This window comes from Polypterus senegalus, chromosome 5 (assembly GCF_016835505.1).
Source record: "Polypterus senegalus isolate Bchr_013 chromosome 5, ASM1683550v1, whole genome shotgun sequence".
NCBI lineage: Eukaryota > Metazoa > Chordata > Cladistia > Polypteriformes > Polypteridae > Polypterus > Polypterus senegalus.
In genome coordinates this window covers 151,396,851-151,421,473 of record NC_053158.1, presented here as the reverse complement: position 1 = coordinate 151,421,473, position 24,623 = coordinate 151,396,851, and the positions used below count along the sequence as shown (strand labels likewise).

Here is a 24,623-nt window from a genome sequence, read left to right as displayed (position 1 = left end):
CATTAAGATACAATGTCTTTTGCCAAATGTATCTAAAAGGATTTCATTTAGGAAGTACATTAAACTAAATCCATACTTAGGTTTAGTGCTGTTTAATGTAATTTCTGCACAAAAGCAAACAATTCCTCGTGATCTGAGGATCATACACAATTCACAATATCTACACTCTTCTAATGATTCACATATTTAAATTAAAATGTTAAACAAACATGGTGCTTCAACAAGTTACCTTTCAACCATACAGCCATGAACACCAATCAGTAAGCTGTGTGTGAGGAGCTGGCATGTCTGCAACATAATTATTAGAATTACTTTCTAATTGATAATGTTTTTAGCAGCTAAGAAAAGACCTAATAGCCTTGGGTCTTTCTGTTCAGTTTAGAGCTTTTCACTTGTGATGGTCAGTTTTGTAATCTTGAACTGTAATAACATTTTTTTAAAACAGTCCCCTGACTGATATTTATTCGATTATGTTGACCTCTTTTGTAAGTCACTTTGATGTGAGTAAATGTGAATGAAAATTACTTGGCATTTGGAAATTATAGAACCAGAATGGCAAAAAATACTTGATGGTCCACAAAAAGTCATGAGAGAATACAAACCAAAACCTGGATCTCTACATGCCTGTGTGGGTAGACAGGAGTTGCTGGAGGCGGTATACCACTGCAGACTGGATCTCTTGTGGATAATGACCCTGCTGGCAGTGTTCGTTGTGCAAATGGTAAGCTAACTGTAACTTAAAACAGATGGTTATGGTGAATTCTACAAGCATGCCAGGAAAGGAATTCTAGGTTCTCTAGAGGGTGAAAAACTAAAATATATAGACAAAGTAGAGAATTCAGTGCTAAAGTGAACACTGGAGCTATAGAATAACTGAATGGAGTACAAAAAATTACCCCAAGACCACGGTTTAAAAAATATTTAGCTGGTTGATTCTTGAGGGCATCATTATGACTTTTCAATGAACAATCCATTTGTGTACTGCATGAAGAAGTTCATGCAACCGCATCTGCTTCAGATTGCCTTCCTTAATCCTTGTGCAGATATTCTGCTACTCCACACCATTAATTATTAAAAACATATCTTCCATGACAATGGTTGTATGTTGCTCTCTTTGGAAATAAAAGTTATATTGCCAAAAGATGTTTGTGGTCTACCAATTTTTTAAAGGGTTGGCTGGCAAGAAATGTCTGTGGAGGAGAAAAATTACTAGTAGCTGAGATTGCTCTGGATTGAAATGCTGTTGACAGTGCCTTTCAAAATAATAAACTACAGATGACCATGAAAACTGCTTCTCTGCTCAAAAAAGTAGCATTTCATAGTGAAGTGGGATAACTGGTGACTCTGAAGAAAGTGTAAGGAATGTGGGGTGTAGCAGTGTTTGAAGAGTGGAGAAACAGAAGTCATGGAACTCTGAAATGTAAACATATAACATCTAACAAATCTGAACCAATTATGCACATTATGTTAAATATGCATAATAGGTATTACAAATAATTTTAGATTAATTTTTCACAAAGAATGGTTAAGGTTTTTTGTGCTTTCTTTATCCTTTTTGAATATTGAGATGTGGCAGAGGAAAGTCTCCATACATACACCAGTAGCAGTTAATAACATGCAAATGACAACAGATCATTTATGATTTGAAGCCTAAAATAGATCATTTTCAATCTGTCACATTTTACTCTTAAGTGTTTTATTAAACCAAACAGTGCATGATGAATCCACACAAGTGTACAGTATATGGAAACAAGTCAGATGGAGAACTGCTGGCCCCATTGTCATTTACATCTTATTGCTAATAAGAAGCCATTAAAATAGTAAATGCAGCTGTTTAAGACTGAAATAAGCATTTGGGGGGAGGGGGTTAACACTAAAACGAAGCCGAAAAATGTCACTTGAGCAATAAGTGCTTCATTAGCAGTAATTGACTTCTCATTAAGAAACTGGGTTGGAGAAAAAACCTGCAGCCACTGCAGCTCTCCATGACCAACCACCTCTCTACCAGAGGAAGCCAGTCACTGATCCATAAAAAATCTATGCTAAGGTAAAGCTGAAAACAACAAATAATTAGAAATACACTTAGTAATTTTTGATAAAGTTCAGCTTTGTGCAACTGTAGTTTAATATGTTCAATGCACAAAGAACACAAAACACATCCATATGTATTACTCTTCTTATATATAGAAAACTCCCAAATATTGCAAGTCAATTACTATAATACATTTAGATTAGATTAGATTAGATTAGATAAACTTTATTAATGCCAAGGGGAAATTCACAAGCATACAGTTGCAGAAACATAAAAAATAAGGATACAGACTCATAGGACAGATAATACAGCCAATCAATCAATCAATCAATCAATCAATAAATTTCAAAATGAACCAAAAGAGTATGTCAGGAGGCTGCATTAAATTACCTGATAGCAACTGTCAAGAAATACACTCAGAGGCTTTTCTTAGCACATTGTGGTGGAATTAGCCTATGGCTAAAAGAGCTCCAATAGAGTGCTTCTTGGAGAGGATGGTGGGGATTTTTTATGATTGCATCCAATTTTGCCATCATCCTCTTTTCCACAATAACTTCCAATGTGTCCTGGGTTCATCCTGTGATGGAGCAGGCTTTCCTGGTAAGTTTGTTCAGGCATTGTGCTTCTTTTGATCTCAGGTTGCTTTCCCAGCACAGAACGCAACACTGGTTACGATGGATTTGCTGCATACATTAAAAGACCTAATTAATTAACTCTTTGAAAGCTGAATAATTTTTTCCAAAAAACTCAGTTATCTGAAAACCACACAAAGCAATTGTTTTACACATAAATCAACATAAAACATCTGCTGCTACGTGTTGTGGCTGCTGTTGGTGCAAGTTCGGCATCTCTGGAGGCAGTGGCTGAGTGGGGGCACTTTGATGGCCAGCAGGAATGCACAGTGGGCTGGCTGCCTTCACACAGATGGGCAGCTGTGGCAGTCGCAGTGTGATGCAATTGGTTTAATGATTTGTACCTCTCGTCATCATAAGTGATGGTCCTCCAGGCGAGCGCTGCCGTAGAAGTATAAGCTACACAAACGTGTTTAACACCACGATCATCTGGGGACTGATCAGCTGACGCTGGTACCTCACTTTCGTATTCGATGTCCATATCCTGATCACTTGCATGAAATTCCAAGTCCGACAAGTCAGAGTCCGATTCAGCAATAATATGTAAAACGTCCCTGGCATATTTAGTCTCTTGCCAGATGTTTGCTCTTCGCTAATCACACAGGGAATTGAGTTCAAATCAACAAAGCTACTTAACTTTCCTTCTAGCAAAGAGAGTAAAAGATTAAATGTAAGGGCAAGTTTTGTCACAGTTTACAGCTGGTTACTGTGCTCTACCCCTGAATTTCGACGAAAGTCGACATCAGCCCTGAAAGAATTAAAATATTCTCAGTGAATAAATAGAAACCTAAATCACACTAGCTGTACTTGCACATTTGCTTTAAATATTTATTTGAAAAAGAAAAAGCAATGACATCATCATGCATGTGCTTAAGTTACTAGCATTTTATTCTACTCATGTTCAGAAATGGATTTGTATAACTCACTGAAAAAAGTTGTTCATAAAGAAAGATTTGTTCAAGAATCCCCCATCACTGGAAACTGATACCTGAGCAAAAGGGGGCTGCTAATCTTAAAACTACAACTTTTAGTTACCAGGCCCCTAAACTGTGGAAAGGTCTGTCTGCTACTATAAGAGATGCCCATTCGGTCTCAGTTTTCAAATCCCAACGAAAGACTCATTACTTCATTTTAGCATATCTAGACTAAAGCTGCTGATTAACTGTACATACTGCATCTCTGTTGTTAGTCATTAACACTTAAATATAAGTAATATGAGAGTTATAATTTGTTACTAACCCTCTTCTATTCAGTTGCTCTTCTTGATACTCAAATGTGGCTTAGTGCCACTGCCCTACTGCTAATTTGTTTTGCCTGTCTAAGGAAAAGTCATCTCTGATGAAGGATCACAGCAATTGTCAGGTAGAAGGGTCCTTTCATCAGACTGGCTGGGCCAGCGCGGACGTAGCTGTGGAATGGCCAATAGAAGGAGACGGCTTGATGGCCAAGATCTCCAGGACTCTGAACAAATCCGAATTCTCAGTTGTGAAATCATCTACTGTTGAATTCTGCTCTGTATTTGTAATATTTATATTACACTATTGTATTGTATTGAGGATTACTTGTATTCTGTTCTGTTTATTGTATTGTATTGACCCTCCTTTTTTTGACACCCACAGCATAACCAACCTACATGGAAAGAGGTTTCTTCTATTTTTTTCCCCTGCAAGGGTTTTTTCTTTTTGGGGTTTTTCTTGTCTTCTAAGAGAATCATGGGTCAAAATGCAAGGCCTGTTAAAACCCATTGTGTCACTCCTTGTGTGATTTTGGGCTATACAAAAATAAATTGTATTGTACAAGGTGTAGGAACAACACTCTACATACGTTGGGAAACTAGAAAGCAAAGGGCCGGCATGAGAAGTGAGGGAACATTTAAATGAATATTTTAGAAATAGCAGAAGTACATTCTTGTCCTTTCCCACCCACTTCAAACATTGGGGTGCAGATCCCACCAGTGATGTATTACATGAAAAACACCAGACTAAATTGCTCTCCTTAAAGTCCCTCCTGGGCACATCAAGCTAAGCATGTGTAGTCATTAACAATGAGAAAATGATATCTGAATAAAAAATATAGAAAAATATCTGACTATACTACTGTCCACCAGTCTTGGTCAAAGGTGAACCATGTGTTCAGTAGCAGCTCAGTTTTGATTTGTGTATGATATAATCTTCTCAACATTGTTCATTTTATAAAGCCAGACTGAACCCATAATAGTTTAGAGTGCAACATGTCAGAGTTAAATGGTGCTGTAAACTTTGGCAAGGTCAATATTAGGGGTTAAAGAGAGTTGCTGCAGCCAAGGAAAAGGAAAATCAGATGATGCTGTCCAGTGTGATTCTGTGTCAGCCAGTACAAAGTGGCTGCTTCTCTCCAAACTGCTTAATAAAACAAGAGTAAAATAAACAGAAAGCTATAAAAGCCCTTAACTTCGTGATAGTAGTAGGATAAGCCTATAATGTTGTGTGCCTTTATTAACTCTGCATTCACTAGAAAGCAATAATTTATGCTGTTGGACTGTGCACCTACATGACTAATTAACTATACTTTATAACTGATCAGCCTTGATGCTGCCTTAAAATTCTCTCTGTATTTTACTCTCTATAATGCTTCTTATGTTTTCCTTCTTTAATTTTCAGCTGCAATAAATTCCCAACATTAAGACACTATCATAGTTCAGAATGTTAGCAGATATTATTTCTATTATAAAAAAATATCTTGGCAGGGAGACTAGGGAGATGAGACCTGATCTTCTCAGAAGACAATTTGATGTCTTACGAGACAAGGCAGTGAGACAACATTTAAAGAAGTTCACAGACATCTAACCTAGCAGTTGTTGGAAATGCTATTGGCAGACACACTTCATATGCTCCCAGCTCTTAAAACAATGACAAGCGACAAGCTGAACACGCAGATCGCCAGCAGAAGCAGGCCAGCAGATGATCCGTCCGCTTCTCCTTAGCGTGCGTTCAGAACCACCACCCCCTTCACAACATCAGTGGCAGAGAGACGCGAAGTGGCAAAAGGACAGCTGCTATACAGGCTTTTAAATGATCGACGCAAAGCACGCCAAGCAGAAGACGCAGCTCTCCAGCAGCAGCAGCAAACCAGCAGATGATCCAACCGTTTCTCCTTAGCGTGCGTTCAGCCACACCCCTTCACAATGCGAGCAGCGTTAGGGCTCATTTATACTTCATGCTCAGAACGCATATGCGCCCACATCATGGCTGCCACACGCTCCTAGCGTTCATTTGACGTGTCCTCTGAGCAGGTCCTCAGGAATTAACGTGACATGTGCGCGAGTTGCAGTACCAGCAGAAAGTCGGGGGCAGCAGTGTGCTAAAAGTTGGAATGTGATGTCAGAGTCTCTGGTTACTTTCCACATGTGACAGAAAGCCACTTTGCGGATCATACAAGATCAGTGTTTGATGAATGGTTCAATATGGTGAAGAAAAATGCCGACATACAAATGCATTCGTGGTGCTTTTATTTTCAAGCATCGCATATTCCCAATCGTACCGTCTTCTGTGACGTCTTTTTTTTCTTGGGATCCTCCGGACCTGACAACAGCGGCAAACAGCAATAGATCGCCACACAGAACACATTAAATGTATGATATTCCAACTCTCTGAACATTTAGAATCCTAAGATTTATACTTGATATCACTTTCATGATGAAATGCATTAAAGTATGTATGTTACATTTTACAGGTAAATTGTTAATCTCATTTAAATAATGAATACTGTTAATAATTACACACATGGGGGTGACATGGTGGCAGAGCGGTAGCACTGCTATCTCGCAGGGAGTCACGCCGCTGGTATTCTCTGCCTGGAGTCTGCAGGTTTTCCTTCTGGGTTTCCACAGTGTGCTCCGATATGCAGATTTGGTTACACTAAAATGACTCCAGTGTACAGTATGTGTGTGCTTGTATTCACCTTGCGATGAGCTGATGCCCACCCAGGGATTGTTTCAGCCTTGTGCCCAATGCTTGCTGGAATGGACACATCCCTGGATTGATGGATTCAATCATTAAACATCCTTTTCAGAGATACTGCGGTACGGTGTCATTGGAATTTAATGGGTGTTCCATGCAATTCATAACACAGTCAAGCCGAACCAATTCTCACCGTGATGATATCTCGCACTGCCACTTGGTGGATTCCTCCATATTTCCGTAAAGTACGCGTGCAAGTATAAACAGTAAAACGCTTGCATAGCAGGAGCGTCCACTGCAGCATCCATCGCATCGCATGAAGTATAAACCTGGCCTTATGTCCTGTGAGAAAGAGATTTAACCACGCCAGGGGCCGGAAATAAAGGACAAGTATTGTTTTTATAAATGTTTTTAAGTAAAAGTGAAAATAATGCACATGTAACAATTCCCATGAAAATAACAATCTGTTTAAATTGTATATCCAGTAAAGCAAACCCGGGGGTGGGCAAGCGAAGCGAGCAGGGGGCAAAGCCCCCTAGTCTCTTAAAACATTAAATATATTAAAACATGCAACGAAATAATAATATCCAACACTGGATAAAACATTCATGCATTAATTCATAAAAATGCAGCATTTTAAATATATTTTGACCTTATATGTATCTGGGGGAACAAACATTGACATTATCAGGAGTTGACTGTATAACTCCGGGTTCACATTTCAACCTGTCTGTCTGCACAGTTCATGCTTCTGTGTGGTGTTCCAATGACTTTTTAATTTAACTGGAAACTCCTCAGTGTTTTTGTATGGGTGTGTTTGGGTGTCTAAATGAATGCACCCTGTGATGGAGTACCATCCAGGCTGGGCTCCTACTTTTCTATTTATGATTCTAGGATTGGCTCCAGATGCTGGTATGAAATGTGGTACCGCAAGCATGAGTGTGCAGATAAATGCATGCATACAAACTGAACTAATGTCATCGATTAGTGCTGACTGTGCAAGGTGCCAAAGTGTGCTGGTGATTTGATTCTTCAGGGCATTTTGTATCATTTGGACTTCTTTTCATTTTGAAATTATTACTTTGTTCATTATTTTAATATTACTACAACACAATTTTTGTTTTAATATAGGTGTCACCATTTTGTAGTGTATTTTCATGGCCAAATACTTTATTGTTGCCATTGTCATTGACAGCCATGTGACTCCTGACACCACACTAACATTTGATGGTTCCACCTTTTTAAACATGGCAGCATCAGAGCAGCACCGTTTCCAAGTTTGTGGATGAAAAATACAAATGTTACCTTGGGTGAGTCTTTTAAAAATCATATCTATTATTCTAGTTCCTGCAGTTCTTTGCCTTTCAATTTAGGTCTCTATTTATTTTTGTATAGCACTCCTCACTGAATACAGTATCAGGCAATAACAAAAAAAGTTACATTTACATACATGAACATACAAATTTAGAGTGAACACACAGCAAAACAGGGCAGTGTACCATAGTGGTTGACTTTGGACTTCAAACCCAGAGGCTGTACATTCAAATCCTGCTATTGATACTGTGTCACTGTGCATGTCGATTTACCTGCCTATGATCCAACTGGAAAAAACAGACTATAACCAATTATATCTCAACATTTGTATGCTGTCTTGGATAAAGGTGTCAGGTAAATACTAAAAAAGTCGTAATGTTCCTATATTTTTATGCTAGAGAAAGCAGGTTTCAGTGTTGTAATGTGTGCAGTAAAAGACTGGTGACAAAGATAACACGTAAACTGCCTGCTCATTCAGTAAAACTAATGTTTAGGCATAAGGAGTTAAAAAGTGACAAGACCTTGTTGCTCTCTGTATCATTCCCACCAATTACTAATATTTCAGATTTTTCTGTATTTAAAGACAAGTAGTTGTTTACCCAATCTTTTAACTCGTTGACACAATTAAGTAAGGATGTTTTTAATTATATCTCTATACATGATGAAATCAGTTTCATAAGTATGAAGTAAAGCATATGAGGATATTGCCAGAGGGCCCAACATAATTTTGAAGCCGGTGTTACAATGGCTACAGTGGATGCAATTAAATCTAGCAACACAATAATTGTAGCATTACCTTTATCATAAGACATTAAAATATGTTATAATTTGTGAGGTGTTTCTATAAATAACTGCCAAATAATAAGCAGTTTAAAATATATAATAAACAGTGTAAAATATATACAAATATTAATTTCTGTGTCTAGCTCATTGGTATCCATGTCAATGGATTACATTATAAAATTATTGCTATAGATTTTTCCTGGTAATTTTCATAAGCTTGAAGAAGTTAAAATCTACTTCTCCCCATATTCTACAAATTAATAAACAACTGTACTGTATACATAAAACCCTTTAGTGTATTATTTACTGTAAAATGAACTATACAAATTATGACTTGTTTTAAATTCCTAAATACTTTAAATGCCATAAAATGTAATTTAACATTTAATATTCTCCAATTAGCTAACTTTAGAGCAGGGGTTCACAACCTAGGCTCTTTAATGTTCGCATGTTCTAAGGTGCACCTGTGGCTTCTGCTTGAATTCCAAATTTTTATTACATAGTGAAGTGCTAACATTATCTGGATGACCATTACTATTATTACTTTGTGCCCTGACTCATTAGTATGTAAAAGCAAATCTGACAGGCTTTGTTTGGCTTTTCTAATGAATGTATGCTTTTAGTTTAATACTGTGGAATGGATCATTTCAAACAGAATTAGATAGTAAACATTCAGAAAGTTCAGGAATGAAAAATCTAGCACATCTTATTAATATTTTTAAAAAACCCTTAACATAATGTTATATGCTTACAGTGCTTATGATAAAGATTCTTTTGAGCTTCATCCATTAGTGGTTTATAGATACTTCCATATGTTTAAGCCAAAAGAGCCTGCCTATGAACAGTTCATGTTATAATCAGTAAAACTGCATATAAATGAACACCTATCATATCCATGATCATATAGATAGATAGATAGATAGATACTGTGAATGATAGGGGGCGCTCTCGCTCCCTTGAACCCCTGTCCACGACTCCAGACACCAGGTAAAAGTCCTCAAGTTGACTTTATTTTGTCGCCACAGTGCACAAAACACACTCTCCACCACAATACTCATATAAATAACCAATAAATCAATAATAATCAATCTTCCAGCTCCCAGACGCGTTGCCACCCTTCCACCTAGCTCAGCTCATTGTCTGGGAGTTCCCATAGTCCTTTTATACTCCCTGACCCGGAGGTGTTTCTGCCCAAAAGTCCACAAGTCCTTATTCCTTCCGGGTCAGGGTAAATAGTCCTTTTCCTCAACCCAGAAGTCCGTCGCTCTTCCTATGACGAACCTCCGGGTCACAGGGCATGAAGAAGCCCTCGGTCCTCCCTGCAGCTCCCTCCTGTGGCTCCCACGGCATCCAGCAGGGCTTTGCATAAAAACTCCATTGTCCATGATGCCCTGCTGGTCTTCTGGGGACCTCCATGCTGCAAGGAGGGCTCCACCTGGCGGCTTGGGGTATTGGCCGGGATAAATGGCCGGCCATCCTTCACAAAACTTATTGTCATTGTCACTTTTACAAAGGAACAACGAAATTGAAGGTGCAGTCGTCTCACTGTGGGGCATAAGAGTTAAAAAGACAAGAAGAGAGAAAATAGTAACAAACCGAATAGTAATAAAAGTACTTTACAAAATATACAAATTGCACTTGTTATATATACAGATTGCACTGGTTGGCTTAAAGTCTATATTGCACATTGAGAGAATGATATGGAGCAGTTTTATTCTGAGTTCAGGGCCATGATTGCTTTTGGATAAAAGCTGTTTTTAAGGCAGTTTGTCCTGGTTTTCATTGCCCTGTATCTCTTGCCCGATGGCAAAATCTGGAAGAGTCAATGACCGGGATGTGATGAATCCCATGCAATGTCTATTGCTTTTTTGCGGCATCGGAAGGTGTAGATTTATTCCAGAGTGGGAAGGGTAAAACCAATTGTTCTCTCCACTGTCCTGACGACCCTTTGGAGCTCTTTCCTTTCTGAGGAAGTGCACCTGTCGCACATAAGCACACTCTCGATGGAACAGTAATAAAAAAAAAGGAGCAGATCTTTGGGGAGATGGTTCTTTCTGAAGATTCTCAGAAAATATAGTCTCTGCTGCGCCTTCTTCAGCAGCTCCTTGGTTTTGCACTCCAGGTCAGGTCATCCTCCAGCTCAATGCCCAGAAACCTGAACACCGGGACCCTCTCCACAAAGACCCCACCAATGATGAGTGGCTGGATGTCAGTTTTGTTTTTCTAAAGTTAATAACAAGCTCCTTCATTTTTGTGGTGTTGAGGAGCAGGTTATTGACTCTGCACCACTCTAACAGCCGCTCCACCTCGTCCCTGTATGCCAGCTCACCCTCCTTGCCCTTATGTAGATAAATCTCAAATGCCACTAGACAAAAAGTGTATGCCCTTTGCAAGCATAAGCAATTAGCATTCAGATACCAGACACAGTCACAGTTCAGCAACAAAAGGAACGAAAAAAAATTAGGTTACTGAAATATTACACTTTATCTCTTACACTTACCAAATAGTTTTCAAAGCAGAGTAAAGAGTTGTATGCATGCCTCTGCAAACAGAAGAAATATTTTGCTTTTCTGCTAAGTGTTTATTATACCTATGGTCATTTTTTTGCATTCTCCCTGTCCAGCTTCCATCTTCTCAAGATTCCCTTATAATTTCTCATGGCGCCTTTGTTTCCCCCTTTCTTTTATGGCTCTGGTTTGCTATTTTAAAGGAGTATCTTCTCTTACAAAAAACATTTCTCAGCACTGTGTATAGCGGAAAATTGTGTATGGTGGAATTTCCAAAGACACCCCGCTTACAGAAAACTTGATTTTGGCCAAATCTAGCAATATGTTCAGTATATACTGTGTATATATGCCAAATGAAAAATGAGTATCGACAACATTAAATACAACATACCTCTGTATGGTAATGTTATTTTGGGGTGACACATGCACCATGCACAAAGCTACAGTAGAGACACGCAGGCCACCTTGCATAAGTTAGAGGAGACTACTTTTTCACAAATAACAGCCCAGGCAATACATAAAAATATTAAGACATTTAAAATGAAAGCAGTAGTGTGAGAGGAGTGCGTATCGCTCTTTGTTGTACCAACATACACCATGGTGAGTTGGAGAGAGAAAAGTGAAGTTAAGTCAGGTTTATTGTCATGTGTATATAGTATAATAAAATTTGTACTTGCATGGAATACATATAAAACATATACAAAATGTATTTGTACAATACAAACAATATTTCTATAATACTTTTTCATACACAGGAAGTAGCCCAAAGTGCTTTACAAGATGTAAAAGAAAAGGTTACAAGAAAAGAAAAACAAAAAAAATTAATTAAGAATAAGAATGAAAAAATAACATAGAAAAAATAAATCCATACAATAGATGTTCAATTAGAAAAGTAGAGTCCTTATATATTGATTAATTTTTAAGTCTCTAAAGATGAGTCTAAAGATAAGATTAATAAATTAAAAAAAAATAAATAAAAATAAATAAAAAACCTTGATAAGAATACATCTGTAGGGGTTCCAAGGCCAAAAGACCATCCAGCCCCCATTAGTTATTCTACCTAACATTAATGTACGAGGTAAATCAAAAAGTAAAGGCAATTTGAAAATGACACATTGACCGCAATGGATAGAAGCTAAAGCAATACAACACGCTTGTGATAGCTTATGAGAAAGTTTGAACACACACAGTGCAGTACTCTGCCGTTAGTCTAGTTGAAGCCAAGGTCAAATGAACATGGACAATCTGCTACAGGATTGAACAATTGTTGAAAAACGCTGTGCAGAGAGATTTCTTTGAGCACAGGGAGTGACATCTACTGAAATTCACAAAAGAATGTTGGCTCAGTGCAGAAGTAAAAATATCTCCCACACCCCCCCTACAGCACTGATCTACTGTATCATCATGTGACTATCACATCTGCAGTCCATTTAAGAGGTTCTACAAGGTTGCACCTCGGATGATGAGATTAATGAAGTGGTGCAGACCTGGATTTGGGATCAACCAAATAGCGTCTTATCCTAAGGAATGAAGAAGTTAGTGGAACGATACAAGAAGTGCATCAACCTACAGGGAGACTATGGGGAGAAGTGATAATAACTGTTACATCCACCTGCTCATAGTTAACAGTATTGAATGGTAGGTTGTCTTTACTTTATGATTATCCCTCGTGCCTAAGTTGTTCCTTATTGTATTTTTGGCATCATCACATTGGATTTAAAGCGGTGTGTCTCATGAATAGTTGGGCTATACACTTTCATTTGAGTATCACAGAGGGCTGCACAATGAAATTCTTATAATTGACTGCTCTGCAGCCTCAAAACATATTGATGGAAACTGCCAAGTGAAACTGTGTGAATGAGAGTACAAGAGGCACATTTCACTCCTTCTTGCATCATCCAAGAAGGAAAGTGCACCATCATGAGTGGCTCTTATTTAAATTTTTGCCCTTTTGTATTCTATAAAGAGAATTTTATCATCAGTTTTGCATAGGTGTCAAAGGTATCATGACCCACCTCTTATGTTAATCTTCAGATTTTACGGTTACTGCGATCAATGTATTATATTAACCTCTGTCAAGGACACAAAATTCTTGGTTATTACTAGAGAATTAAATATCTCATAAATAGTTAAACAGGTTAAACATGTTGAACACTTATACATAATATACATATACGGTTGCAGAGTTCAAAAGTTCCAAAGCATTCCATGCAATGTGAAGCTGTGCAAATTAAAACAAAATAAACTTTGTGTGATGGTGAAAAATAACCAGTGAGGAATTAGCTAAATCAATAAAGTCCATTTTCTTTAAATGACAAGAGTATATATGTATGGTTAAAACCTTAAAGAGCAAATCGCATATTCATATTGTAAGGCAATGAGACCTTAAGTGGAATCTCCCTCTGATCAGAGGTTCCACCTTATCTTGCAACATGATTTCTGTAACATGCTATTTTAAAAGTTTCATATTGGACAAGTGTTATATTTATGCTCCTCTAGTTTAACTAGTTAATTTCTGCTTGTGAGCCATCTAAGTATACTGCTTATTTTCTGGCATTTGGTAGGCAATGATTATGAAGGGTAGAAAAACTGGAGGCCAGTCTAGAGAAACTCAAATGAACTTTCACTGGCAGCAGATAATGACATATCAGCCATCATCTTGAAGAGCTCCGTCTGTCATGAAAGCCACATTTGCTAAATCCTCCTACAGCTCAAGGTTTGCTATTGCCAGTAACTATTTACTTCTTGATGAGACATTATATACTGTATCCTTACAAAAACATTCCAGCTATTTGGTCACATTTTCTAACACCAATGACAAATTAATTTTAAAATTAAAAAATGAAATAATAAAAAGAAACTATGAAGCTGAGCATGGGAAAAATTGTTTAGAGCAGTAGTAAAATGTCTGCATAGTTTATGCACTACATGTAAACATACAGTTTGTGAGGTGTATCAATGTTAAAAGAAGCCTGTTGTTTTGAATTTGTTTTCTCCATCTCCTTTAATCCTTAATGATATAAGTGAATTATGTTCCCAATTATGAGATTTTTTTCTCAATCCTTAATTATCATCAATCTTCTCAATTTCTTTATTGAAATAAGCAAGCATCTATATATATATAATTCACTAAGGTAAAACACCCATGGAAAGCGGATTCACTAAGCCGTCGACAAGTAAGACACCTATGGCGCACGCAGGAAGGAGCCACGCCCACCAACTCCAAGACCATTGGATACGACGACAACTCGCAGACCCACGCCCACCAACTCGGACGCAACGACACAGAAAAAACGGCGTCTGTCATAGAGGCCACATGCACCTCCGAGCCACGTTGACTGTTCATAGAGGCATGTTTCTCGCGGAGGTGAATCGCCATATGCAGCGTGTAAAATGGTTTGCGAGGGGTATCCCATGGGATCCTTAAAACAATCCTTTACAACTGAGGTTAAAACACAATGAAGTAAGCAGTCTTTAAAAAACGAGTTTTCGGTTACGATGCACGACCGCGTGCACCATAGCAAACTGTTTTACACGCTACATACAGTAATTCGCATCCGCAACAAGCATGCGTCACTCACGGACAATTATATGTTGCTCTCTCCAGAGTTCCATCTTTTCATTCAATTTCTGTTGTATCCTCAAAACCTCCCTTTTTAGACAACTGTGTCTTTCCAGAAGTGTTCAACCATCAATAAATAATTATACGGCGTTTGTTATGCCGCGGGTTCACTATTGTGTTGTATTTTGCTCTCTCCAGAGTTCCATCTTTTCATTCACTTACTGTTATTTTCTCACACCAACCCGTTTTACACAACCATGTCTTTCCAGAAGTGTTTAGCATTCAATAAATAATTATACAAAAGATATGCAGGTTAGGTGGATTGGCGATTCTAAATTGGCCCTAGTGTGTGCTTGGTGTGTGGGTGTGTTTGTGTGTCCTGCGGTGGGTTGGCACCCTGCCCGGGATTGGTTCCTGCCTTGTGCCCTGTGTTGGCTGGGATTGGCTCCGGCAGACCCCCGTGACCCTGTGTTTGGATTCAGCGGGTTAGAAAATGGATGGATGGATGGATGGATTGAGCATGTGTCTACCCGGTGCAGAGAGGCGTGGATAAGCAGTTGAACCCCATTCGAGCTGCAAACCGTGGAATTCCCACTAAGTGCGACTCATACGCTCCCACTGGTTACGTCCCTACCCTTTGTACACACCCCCTCCCACCTCGCTACTACTGTGGTCAGGTGTCTTGGTGGATTATATATAGAAAAGCAGCCAAAGCTGCACAGAGCAATGAAAAGTCTATGTTAGTCACAGGTGCATCTGGACTGTGCAAAGACGACAACGACTCAAGTAACGAGTTGGAGGTGGGCACATGAGCAGGAAGTGCATACTGAACGAGAAATCAGCAGACTAGCATGATGAAGGGAGCGGAATGGACGTCCTTCTCCTCTCCTCCCGTTCCACCCTCCGCGCCTGAGCGCCGTACACCCCCATTCCTCCGCCTGGCAGGAGAAGGCGGGATGGCAGTCCACCAGTTTTCAGTCACAGACGATTGTGTTTTGGTTCGTTCCGTGCATTGTTAGAATGTTGCTTTTCTTGCTGATTTATTACATTACCGATTTTTCAAATGTTAATTTTCTCTCTGTGCTTAAAAATCATTAAAAAACCGGCCTGATTATGCGGCGTATGGTACGCCACGGGTTGGCTAGTTTGTTTAAATTTGCTCTATAATTTTTATTTTTATTTGTCATCAAAATTTTGTACTGCAAGGTGCATATTTGCTTGCTTTAATAAAATACTGCCAAATACAAAGCAATATATAATTTTATGCTATAGAAAATATTTCAAAGCTACTGTAATTATATCATCTCTACTCTGTCTCTCTAGAATTATATAAAATCCTCTTTTGGGAATTTGATAGTATTAGAATGTCTGCATCTATCATTTCAATATATTCTACCTACTGTATCTGTCCTGTTCTGTTACTTATTTTAATGGACAAATCCTACCTCACTTTCTGATTATGTGTTTCCTTTTTAATCAGTTCCTTCTATAGTCATTTAAATCTGTTATTGATCAAGAAGCACATTTACTTTCAAGAAAAGCATCTACAGTTAACATCAGTTTTGCTGAGAACAGTCCTTTCAGCATAACATATCTTGTCAGTTCACACTCACCTAACTTCTGCAAAAATGTTATCAAGCTGAGATTTGAGGGTAACCAAGTACCACTTTCTACCACACTATTTGGTAACTCCATATATAAGCCACTCTAAATTTTTTTTAACATTTATATAACATTTCCCCTCAACCAACTTTCATCTGCTCTCTCATGTTGAACAATTCAATCATGTCTCTGCTTGACCTCTACTTGCTAAAACTAAAAAAAATTCAATTCCTTCAATTTTTCTCAAAGCTAATATGCCACAGCCTGAATTTACTCACCTGTGGACTTTCTCCAGCCTTGCTGTACTTTTAAAATGCAGTGAGTAAAACTGTACACAACACTTCAGATGAGTGCTTTAAGAATAACAATTTTGTACTCGTGAACAGTCAGTCCGCTATGTCCATTAGGCATCTTAAGTCCTCTTCAGAAGTAAATGTAATTTCACACTTTAGACACATCCTCCCACTGTATTAGTTATATCTTATAAACATTACATTTAATTTAATTTGCCATATACTGTATTTCCTTAAGTTTGAAGTCTGTCCAAGAACATCTGTAATGATTCTACTAACTGTAGGATATGAGCCACTTCAACTACTTTAGTGAGCACTGCACACTATACATAATCAGCTTTTTAGCTACATTTCATTTATATAAATTAAAAACAGCAGCTGACCAAAAACTGATCTCAGAAGGAGATCACTTTTTGAAATCATCTACTTCCTTTCAATAAAACTCTTCGGTTTCTTCCTCCTTCCTGAGACTACATTTATTACAACATTGTACAATGCTTTATGATATTAGAACATCTGTGACAATTACAGGTCGTTTATCCTAAAAAGCTCACCAATCCAGCTTACCCAATTTCTATAAAATATCTTTGAGTTGAGATTTAAAGTCTCTTAAAGCCTTACTCTCTGGTCATTTATTCCATGTGCCAGGGTCCTTTGTGTGAAGTGTGTGAAGAAACATTCAAATGTTTGTGTCATAATTTCCCCCTAAAAATATTTCAATTGTGTATACATATTCTTGTTGAAGAATTCATTTTAAAGTAACAGTTTGTGAACCACTGTACTAATTCCTTCATAATTTCAAGCACATCAATCAAGTGAAACCTCTTAATATCCATTTTCTTAAGCTGAAAGGCTCTTTCAGTGTTTCCTCATAGCTCATAACTCAAACTCCAAGCATAAGTATAGTCATTCTTCTCTGCACGTCCTCTAGTGCTACCATGTCCTTTTTATAATATGGAGACCAAACTATACCCAGTACTCCAGGTGAGGCTTCACTAGTGTGCTATATAATTTTATATTCAATTTTGACTTGTACTCCATACACCATGAGATATAACCTATTATTAGTCTTCTTATTAGCCTTCGTAATTGCTCTTGGCTAGATGTGGAAAGTAAAGAGTTGACTATGACTCCTTGGTCCTTCACATAACATGTACTTTCAAGTTTCAAACCTCCCATTGTGTACTCAAATCTAACATTTTTACTTCCCATATATAGTACTTTACATTTACTTACTTTACTTACTTACTTTATATTTCACGAGTTATATATAAGCCTTACTGCTCCTTGCTAAAATGCCTTGTGCATTTGGGTCTTTTATTACCACAACATTGTACACATTTGAAATATATGAATGAAAAATAAATGAATGTTATAAGCATTGTACATGAAATGGGTGTACCCATTTGAAAACATTCTTGGCAGCATCAGATTCATAATCATAATCACTTTATTTTTAACATGTGAAGCATATCAGAATTGACTTCAGTTAGGTGCAAAACATGGACAACAAGACATAATCAACTAAAGACAACACAATTTCTACTCATCATTAACCTGACACTGTAAAACCCACTATACAAATACAACAATTTCTTGAACAGAACATTTACAAAATTGCAAAAACAGTTAGGAGTAACCCTATGCAAGTTTATTTAGGATCTGAATATTTTGAGGAAAGAAGCTGCAACTTGGTGTGTAGTTGGGGTCATAATAGACCTGTGCCTCCTCTGTGATGGCAGCTTAATGAACAGATGGCTGCTGGGGTGGGTGGAGTCAGCTGCAATATTTCCTGCTCTCTTTTTTACTCTGGCGATGAACAAATCTTTTAATGTTGGGAGACAACTGCCAGAGATTTTCTCAGCTGAACAAATTAATCTTAGAAAGATAGGAGGCAGAAGGAAATCAAATGATGGAGGAGGTCACAATACACTCAATGATAGCTGAGTAAAATTTTAACAATATACGCCTTGAAATGCCAAGCTTCTTAAGCTGGCGAAGGAAGAACAATCTCTGCCTGGCTTTCTTGATGATTGAGTTGATGTGCTTGTCCCATTTTAATATATTAGTGAAAGCATTCCTAGGAATTAAAACAACTGAACCACAGACACAGTCTGGCCATTAATTTATAAAGGTGGACAGTTAGTGACGTGTCGATAGAAATCAATCCTCACTTCCATTGTCTTAATAACACTGAGCTCCAAGTTGTTTCAAAAGCACCATTCTACAAGACAGATCATCTCTCTTTGAAAGAAAGTCATGTCATTATTGGAAATGAGATCCACTATGGTTGTGTGATCTGCAAACATTAGGACTTATACAGATTTGTCCATGGACCTACAGTCATTTGAATTAAGAGAAAACAAATTATATGAATCAAACTCAATAGATACACATAATATAATTTGAAGAATTATATTTAACATAACATGTAACTTTACATCCATCCATCCTTTGCGCAATTTATGTGCTCAAATGTTTTTCCAGCAGTGTGTGAAGGGAAAGTACAACACTTAAGAAATAAAATCGTGTGTTCGCCTGGCCGGCTCTCCCCTTTATGTGATTTAGTGCACAATTTTACTAGTTTACAAAAATTTAAGCCACACAATATTTGCTTGGATAAACATGGGTTTAAATGTTAGACTCTTTAATAGACTGATTTAACTACATTAAAAGAATGAATTAATACTTTAAAATAAAGCATATGTTTTTATGCAACCATATTGAAAATGATCAATTAACAAGTGGATTAAGGCTACAAAAATATTCAGCTTCAACATAAAAACAAAGAAATAATTACTAGGTTTAAAGTTATTTATTGTTTGGTATTAGAAAATAATGAAATGCCAGTAGTTTGTATAAGCATTGTTTAGATAAAGAAACTTGAATATGTATCAGTTAAAAAAAGGAAAAAAAAAATTGTGTAAAGAATTGTTTTATTTACAAAAACTATAGTTGGCTGAAATAAAACAAAAACCTAAATACCTAATATGTTTGCAAAAACAAATTTAAAAAATGGCTGCACTGTTACCTGTTGTTTCAGCTAAAGCACATTATCTAATAAATATTTGACAAACTACATATTCTTACAAATAACATACAGGCCATAAAGTTGCCTGAAATATCTAGTTATAATGATTTAAAACAACTGAGTTTTATTGATTTAGAATGCTTGTGCCTCAGTTTCCTATGTCTCTGTATGTTATTAAATGGAAGACATGCTGAGTAGTCACCTTGAGAGGATCTCTGCAACTCCTATGGCCATGTTTTAGTGTAAAGGCAAAATACCAACAATTAATCATGTTAACTGTTGTTCTGACAAACATGCATATAATATTCTGAACAGATAATGCATTGAGAACATTCTGGAGCAACGAAATGCACAGTGTTTAAAGTCAAATATCAAAGGAAAATGCATACAATAATAATTACATTATACCGCATTTGCTGTACTGTGAGCTTTACAGATGATTTTATTAAAACAATAAAAAACAATGCAGACTCACAAATGCAGTCAAAAGCAAAATATTTTTGCTACTGTAATACAGTACAATAGAATAACCAGAGAAAACAATCTTAGTATGTCAAAATGAAAAAGTAGTTACATTGTAATTTGTAAGTAATGTTTAAAATAATAGTGTGTTTTATATGGATATCTAAAAGCATAATGCACTAAAATGCATTTTGATGTTAGATTATTGCTGTCAGAGCTGTACATCCCAGGTTTGGTCAGTATCGATGTAGAGCTTGCATGCTCTTCCCATGTCTATGTTTGTCTACTCTGGCTATTTGGCTTCCGATAAATTTAAGCTTACCCTGTTTGGAGGTGTCAGTGGCTGAGTGGTGTCCTTTCTGGACATAGTTTCTATTTTGTGCACAATATTGCTTAGAGAGCTCTCATCCAACCACCCCAATGGGCTAATAAAGTGACAGGAGTTTTTTGTGATACCTGTTCCAAGACACAGTAAAATTTATGGCATTAGAGAAATGACAAGTTGCCTTCACTTCCAAGTTTGACTGTAAATATTAACAAGCAATTCTAACACCTGGTTAATATTTACCTTTAATGTTAATTATATAGCATTATATCGGACTAGCTGGTGAGACACATTCTGACAACTCAAGTGATCTTGTGCTCTACTCCTGGACCTTGCCTGACAGTAAGATAAAAATTAGTAATGAATGCTTACTGAAAACAAACATTTTATTTATTACATAGAGTATTGTCATTTAAATTATGTTGTGTTAAGGCCAAGTCTTAATACAGTACTTTTTCAGTGATTTTTCATTTGCAGAGTTCATTCATATAATCTTAGCAAGTCAGAGGCATCTGATTAGGGTGACATGCCCAGCCACTCATTCCAAATAGTCTGTGACTCTTTGCGACAAAAGTAAAAATTATGTCTTAAGTCGTAGAGGTGGGATGTGTGGATAAGAGGAGAAAAACAAGTGTGCGTATATAATGCAACTACTAGGAATAAGGAATGTGGGCGTTTTGGACCTCAGAAACAGAAAGAAGGGTTTGTTTGTCTGATGTCTTGTGCTTTATTTACCATGAGAGAATGGAAAGAAGGAAAAAAATGAGGCAGGCACTCATTGTTCCTGTAAACCCTTCGTACAGCACCAGCTCTGCCAGGCAACATATTATTGGCTGTCTCAGAAACAGCCAACCAAATGATTCTTTGGAAGTATGAAACCGTGCAGCGATTTATAGATGTATAAACTGACATACTCAGGTGACAAGACCGGAAACTGCCATCATCAAGTTTGACATCCTCTCTGACTAGAAGTTGTATAATAAAAGATCAGTCTTATATGCTTACTTACTTTACAGAGGACAATAAAGCAAGTGACTTGTCTTTATAGTAATTTATCAGTTTATAGAGCCATCATTGTCATATTGCTGTACAATTTTTGATTGCATATGGTATGTTAATTAACATGTAACATGTCTTCACTCTCCAGCACTATGATTTATCAGGCAGAATGTATATGTGTCCTTCTTAATCAAGTTCAGTCAGAATTTCTCCCAGCGGGACTGAATACAAAACTTGAATGAGTGCTAGTCAGTCATTGGGTTGATTCTCACACATACCCACAACCACTCAGACCAGACCATTTTAGAAAATGACATGTTGGTGGAAAACTGGAGTATCTGGAGGAAACCCAGCACAGGTATAGGAGGATATGCAACTCAGTGATTTTAGCTAGCATTCAAACCTAAAGCTCTGGAGTTGTGAGACAGCAGCCCTAACTACTGCACCACCATTCTCCACTAAAATTATATTTTAGCAAAAGGTAATTTAACCACACCATTGACTATAAATATGAGAATGGGCACAAGTCATATATAATATACCTGAAAATAAAGTTTCTCAGCATGGTATAAATATGTGTGTAATGATGTCACTAGAACATTTTTTAAGTACAAAACCACAAGATAAAGATGTTTCTTTGGCAAACTGGCATCATTTTCATTAATGTATCTTTTATGAAAACAACTTAATGAGAAAGAATGTTTTGCTGCTTTGCCAACTCTCATTATTTACGTAATAAACTTCATTCAGTCTGAGAAACTAGGCTTTAAACTCAGTGAGCAGAAACAGCAGCAAGCTAGGTGCTAAGTGTATCCATAAGAGACTGAAGTTCCATCTGAAGAACCATCTGTAAAGAAAAATGTGAAACTTAAAAAAAGGAATCTGTAAAGTGAGTGTTTTGCCAGAATGTATTTGTATTCTGTTTGATGCCAACTCAGAGACTGTTTCCTGAAGAACACACATTTTTCTACATAACAGAAAAGTGCATAAAGCCAACCCTTTTTTCCTTTCTGCACAAAAAATTCCAATGAATACTTGCTTGTGTAAGGTCATAGATTAAACAATCAGTAAATAATGGTATAGAGAAAAACAGCACAAATATCTACTGATGAATAACTCATCTCCAGTTCCAGTACACATTATGCCTTTTATGTTTTAATTTCATAAAGTAAGTTAAGCATTTAGTGCTTCATTTGCTAAATGTGCAATAACATTTTATAGGTGGAAGGGAATTATGTATTGTGCAACAGTTCATTAAGGAACCTTTCTTCACTTATATTCTAACAATTTCGCCATGAGCATGTAACTAATCTTATTTTATGTTAAAATAAAACATTAAAAAAATTAGCTTATATATTCTGTGTAGTACAGTGGTAAATGATACACTTCACTGTTCCTTTAATAACATAAGCTAAAGCAAAGAATGTTCACAACATACTCATAGATTAGTGAACAGAATAGCGCAGAGGGAGATTGGATGAAGAACTGTTTTCTATTACATAAAAACCATATTTTATGTTTGAAAGTTGAAATTGAGATGATGGCATCTTGTAATTACAAGTGTACCTCTGTGTTTAAAGAATTGGCACTCTTTAATTTAAATAATGGAAATAAGAAAGCAGTGACAAAACACCTACATTTACAGTACTTTCAAAGTCTGGAGAGCCTATGTGGATAAATATATAATGTATATTGGATATTTATTTTATGATATCTCATAAACAGTTGTAGCTTTTGGATAATCATAAAAAACAATAAATGTACATTAAACCTATTCAGTGCATTAATTAGAAAAGTTTAAATTTGCCAACATATTTGAATAAAGCATTGAACTCTGAAACAGTTCTTTTCGCTGCTGACTTACATCATTTTCATGGGTAGGGTTGCACAATATACCTACTGAAAATATCAAAATGATGGTACTGTACCGTTTAAAAATGTGCGTTTTTTGGGAGCAAAAGTAAAAGTCAGCTTTTTTAGCATTATGCCTACTGTGGAAGAATAATTTTAGGGTAACATAGCATTCATCTTTAAGAAATAGCATAAAGGTTTAATAAATGTCAGAAACAAGATAAAGATCAAATGAACAACAAAACGTACACTTAAATGTAAGATTTGGTTTAGGAAAAATACTGAGATGGTCAAGTAAATAAAGAATGTACCAGAAGAAAGGCTGATGTAATATACAAAATGTACTGAAGGATGACTAAGAAATCAGCAGATGTCCTATAAACTAGAACAGACAGTTGTTATATGCACAGAAATTTCATGGGAGGTGGCGCAACTCAAAGGTATAAGAAGAACCAGAATACTGTATAACAGAATTTTATTCTATATAAATCATTTGGGTGTAAACCAATGAACCAACACGAGTAAAATGTATGCATTGATTGACACTGTATGTAAAGTCAAGAGTTTACAAAATCAACATCTATCCTTTGTTTCTCTGACCATTCTGACCATGCTGTAACAGACTGCTTTTAAAGAATGTTCCTCCAAGGTATTTTGCTGAGGAGTAATTAAAAGATACAATGAACAGCTTTTCTCCTGCCTGATTATTGAATTGTCCTGTTAGAGGATGTTTCTTTCTTTAATAAGATGGTAAATTTCAACCACACTACCTGCTTCCATGAGTTAATGGCTGAGGCAGTGAAATTATTCATTTTTGCAGCTAGGGGGTGTCTTGCAAGATCAAATTTAAAAAGAATAACACCAATGTCAAAAAACTTTGACATTTTGGCTACAATGATGCCTTAAAAGAGATATATTTTTAAAAAAGAGATAAAAAAGACTAAACATATCCAACAGGAGGAAACCTTAAGGTATGAATGAAAAAACTAAATGACAAAAAACAAGGAAAAAAGAAAGCACTTGATATTAAATAACAGTTTGGAAATTAAAGGATAGAGACAAAACCTATGAAGGAAGGCTCTTGTAACGTTCAAGACAAAACAAATTAAATTGACGATTTTGGGCAAAGCACAAAGTAAAACATTTCCTAGATGTGAAGTAAAGGCGATTTTTGCCACATAATTAAGCAAATTTGAAAATAAGTGTGCAGTTCAAATCATCATGAGTCAAATTAAGATCCCTTAGTCCAACTATTAAAAGCAGGCATAGGTTTTTAGAGGAAAAATGTTATC

The 24,623-nt window shown here is 36.7% G+C and overlaps 1 protein-coding gene across 2 annotated transcripts in view; it reads right to left on the bottom strand.

The window, feature by feature from the left end:
• vopp1 (VOPP1 WW domain binding protein) overlaps positions 1 to 24,623 on the bottom strand; it is a 539,003-nt gene that overhangs the window by 276,923 nt on the left and 237,457 nt on the right. The window lies entirely within an intron of this gene.